A 4,807-nucleotide genomic window follows, 5' to 3' on the forward strand; every position below is an offset into this window, starting at 1 on the left:
TACTGTGCATAAGGGAAGCCCTGTTCTTGGTATAGCTAGTATCATTCCATTGAAGAAAGCAAATTTTTACCTCCTATATAAGGTATAAGTAACATATAGCTTCCTGGATAGGGGTGGGAGTTTTGGGTCAACTTCCCATTCTCCCTATTAAAGTATGTCTGGCTTGAATTTCTGCAGATCCTGTGCAAATTGACAAAGCATCTATGAGTTCATATGAGTATCAGCTCCATTGTATCTGGGAGATGCAGTCTACTTGGAGTCAACTGCGCTCTCTGACTCATCCAATCTTTCCAGCTCCTCACCCACATAAATCTTTGAATCTTCAGTGGAGGTGTTTGATAGAAACACTCCGTTCAGGTATGAGTCCAAACTCTCTCACTGTCTGCACAACATCTTATTGTGGGACTTCGTGTCATTTATAATCTATGTCAAGTTAAAGTTCCTATGGTCAGAGTTGAGTGATGCATTGATTTATGGGTATAGCGAAATGTCATTAGGAATTACTATTATGTTTACTTAGCAAAGCAATTCTTGACCTGTGGATTACAACCCCCTTGAGAGTCTAATGATTCTTTTATAGGGTCACACATCAGATATCCACTATATAAGATATTTAGACTATGATTCATAACAGTAGTAAAGTTATAGTTATGAGAGAACAACAAAAATAATTTTATGGTTGAGTATTACCACAACATATGCCTTGCAGCATTAAGAAGGTTGATTATTATTGCCTTAGCAGACTTCAGGAGTAGGTTTTTGTAGGACCTATGACCTATCTAGTCTCAGGTTACAGCTACCTTAGTAGAATCATGTAAGAGTTCCATCTCATGAACTTTGAATCTAATTTTTAGAAAAAACTATCAAATACCTGAATAATATTCTTGCCACTATAGCACTCCTATACCTTGCAATCAGGTTACTATTTAGGTCTCATGGTTTGTAGCTGTGATTTCCTTCTTTATTAGCATGCATCATACCCTTCAGCATTATGAATGATAGTCAGTACATGTATAGATTCTAGTTAGGCACCAACTCATTTTCTTTATGCTTATTGCCTTAATTATGTAGTGTCTTCAAAAGTAAGTCCTTATTGTCATATTGGAGAGGGTAACCAATGGAACTGTCAATACCATGTAATGTTGGGAGGAATGTCTAAATGACTCCTTTGATACATTCAGAAACTTCATTGTGACCTCTGGTTATCTAGACTCCAGTTCTTGGCCCTTTCAGCAGTGTTGGGCATAGGCACCCTCTGAATGTGTGGGCCCCAAATTAAACCAGGCTTGGTTGGTCATTCACACTAGTTTGTAACCTCTATTGCCCCAGAACATCTTGTGGGGAGGACAGATTTTTAAGTCAAGGTTTTGGGGCTGGGCTGGTGTCCCAGTCACACCACTGGAAGACTTGCCTGGTTAAGGAAGATGATTGGTTCAGATTCCATATCCGCTATTACTAGGAGTCCTCTCTAGGATCACTCTTGTAGATTCCAGGAAGTTTCCACTGCATTGGGTTTCCACATCATTCCACAAATGTCTTCCAGTTCCTGTAGACTCTCCCCATACTCTCTCCATTTCCTGCCCAACTGTCATGATGTGGAGGATGAGGCTTCCCTTCTCTGACAGCACTGCCACCACTCCCTTTCTGAAGTTGGCAAGAGTTCTGCAAGTATCATGTGAGGGCTACTGTCCTGGATCTTACCCGCCATTTTTGCCTCTACCTGGCCTCCCACCCATAATATACAGAGCCTGGAGCAGAAGCTGCCCTTTTACTGAGCTATTATTCCTGCAGTACTTCGAACCTTAGGTGGCAGGCCTTGGGCTCACTTCCCCCACCTGTCTTTGTCCCATTGAGCCCTGGTGTGGAAATCGCACCACCACAAGAATTGTCCCTTGACAACTACAGGTGGGTGGGCTTGGGTGGGTCCTGTGTGTGTTGGGCCCATCTCTATCTTCTGAAGACCTAGCTGGCTCCTTCCTTCCTCAGTCTCTTTCTCCTCTACAATGTGCTCAAGGGCAAAGCTCAATAAACTCTTTCCCTTCGTTCAGTGGGTCACACAGCCAGAGATTCTGTAAGAGGCATCCTGCAGTGGCAGGAGGCCATTGACATTTCCTCTCCAGTCCTAGGTGGAAACAGCAACTCCAAGTCCTCTGTTGCTGCGACAGTTGGTAGGGGATAGGCTATTGATGGCACATCCCCTGGGGAGAGCTGGACTCACTGTTTTGAGAGGCTGAGACTGAGTTGTGGAGGGGGAGCCTTGAAAGATGGATCAGGAATGGTACAGAGAGAAGAGCTGCTCAGTTTTATGGGGACTGACGAAGCTGCTTTTGACCCAGTAGGAGAGGGTCACGGAGGTGTGGTGGCTAGGCTGATCTCAATGGGAGGAAGGCAGCCTCAGTGGCAGAGGTGTCGCCTACTGCTCTAAAGTGAAGAAAGAGGAGGAGGAGGAAGTGACTTGGAGTTCTTTATACCACCAAAGGCATCCCAACCCCGACTCAGCATTCCCTGTTCTACTATCACAGATGTTCACACAGCCACGTCCCTAGAGACACCTGAAGGAGAACACCTTTGAGGTTAAGGTAGAAGGTCCTTACAAATACATTTTGGAGACAACTGATGCACTTCATGTGAAGCCCTGGGTGTCTGACATCCGGGAGTGCCTAAGCCCAGTCCCCATCCCATGACCCTTCCCCTGGCCCCTGGGACCTTCTTTCTCACAAAGGATAACACAGACAGCCTGGAGTTGCCTTGCCTGAATTTTTCAGAGTCTGCCCATCCAGGATCTGCTGCTGGAACACAGTAAGAGTACGACCACCTGTCACAGGTGCCTCATGGGGGCCTTTCCAACAGGCGTCAGCATCCTTCTTCCCTAGTTCTGCCTCCATTGCTGCCTCCCAATTTGACTCAATAGAACTGTTTTCTTAAGAATTGCTCCCTCATATGTCCAATGAGTAGGGGCCCCCAGCAGGGACAGTTCATCCCCTTTCTGGCCCCTCCCCTCCCCTGGATACTCCAAAAGCATCCACAGGGTCATTTCTGTTCCAGGGGAAGTCAGAGGGCACTGAGGTGGATCAACCCTTCTCTGGATAATCTAGGTTCCATAGCATGCTCTCTCTGCTCAAGGCTGTTCTGTTAATGCTAGAAGGAGACACTGGTTCCCATGGTATCTTCCTGGTATGTCACAGTCACAGTGAGACAACTTTCAACTTCCAGGGCAAGGCCAAGAACCTGCATTTGTTACTGAATGAGGAGGGTGAGTGTCGGATTCAACTTCTGTGATTCAAGTCCATTTTCGATGTGCTTGAGCACTTCTGAGTGTATCCCGTCTCTGTGGAGTCTGGAGCTCCAGTGAAGTTGTCCTGGTCAGCTATGTGCTTTCCAGGTGGCAGTAGGGCCGGAAGCCATGCAAGGGTGTTTAAGGGTGTCCGATGTTGCCCTGATGCTCCTTATTTTGAGCAAGTACTCAAATAATGGGTCATGCAGCTTCAAATCCATTACGATTGGTACTCTATGTTGAAGGCAGTTATTTTTTTTAGTTTGTATTTATTTATTTATGCATTTATACAGTTATGTAACAATAACAATTATATATTAAAGGGGTCATGAATTCAATAGGGAGTGATGGTTGGGACAGGGGATTGATTGGAGGGAGGAGGACAAGGAGACGAAGAAGAGGAATGAAGTAATTACTTTTTCTTTCTTTAAAAATTTTTCATTTTACATACAACCCCAGTTCCCTCTCCCTCCTTTTCTCCCATCCTTCACCTTCCCTCATCCTGCTCTACACCCACTCCTCAGAGGGAGTAAAGACCTCCCTTGGGGACCCCACAAAGTCCGGTATACCAAGTTGAGTCAGAACCAACTACCCTCCCCCTGTATCAAGGCTGAGCAAGGTATCCCACCATAGGAAATAGACTCCAAAAAGCCAATTCATGCACCTGGAATAAGTTCTTGTCCCATTGCCAGCCTTCCCTCAGTGTATCAAGCTACATATCTGTCATCTTGACCCCTCAGTTTTCCTCCAGTAGCACTCAGCCTGTGATGGTGTAGCTGAGACTCAAGACCTTTAGCATCTTGTGAAGATACGCAGACTACGGAGGTAAGCCATTTTCATGAGATAACAATGATAATGAACTAAGGCTTCTTGCCAATAATGGTTAAAAAAGAAAGGCCAGTCATTACCACTGGAATGAATTGGGAAGTGGATTTCCCATGTTGAACATCATCTAGCACTTCTTAACTGAAATTCAATTACAAACACTGATTCATAACCCTCAAATATGTTACTTCTTTTATCAAGGTCATGGAATCTAGTTAATCATTTTTTTTGTCTGATAAAATCTGTAGATTAAATTGTCATATTGACTTTTTAATAACTAGTTCTCTGCATAGCAGAGACGATCAGGTAATGTGGAACACATGTGAATCTCTTATTATCTAATGAGTATCAGTTTGTGCTATTTATTTTCATTCTTGTGATCCTTCCCACACCTGTTCTTTATGGGAAGGCTTAGAACTCCAACTGCACAACAGTCATCTGCGCAAACACTCAACTCAAAGGCACAATAATTCTTAACAACCTGGCAGTGCTTTTCACAAAATTCACTTTAAGAAAAGCAAAGCAACAAAGAATTTGTTAAAGATATTAAGAGAGTATTAGCAGTCATTTGGGATCTCTTCCCAGCCTTCATGACTAACACCCACCATCAAAGCACTTCAATTTCAGTGCCAAGTACATGTGTATACACACACACACACAAACACACACACACAGAGAGAGAGAGAGAGAGAGAGAGAGAGAGAGAGA

At 44.2% G+C, this 4,807-nt stretch overlaps 1 pseudogene; it reads left to right on the top strand.

The window, feature by feature from the left end:
* Nucleotides 1-242: 242 nt before the first annotated feature.
* On the top strand, nucleotides 243-3,392 carry LOC101995967 (annotated as a pseudogene).
* The last annotated feature ends 1,415 nt before the right edge of the window (nucleotides 3,393-4,807 follow it).

The sequence above is a fragment of the Microtus ochrogaster genome, linkage group LG1 (assembly GCF_000317375.1).
Source record: "Microtus ochrogaster isolate Prairie Vole_2 linkage group LG1, MicOch1.0, whole genome shotgun sequence".
In the NCBI taxonomy this organism is placed as follows: domain Eukaryota; kingdom Metazoa; phylum Chordata; class Mammalia; order Rodentia; family Cricetidae; genus Microtus; species Microtus ochrogaster.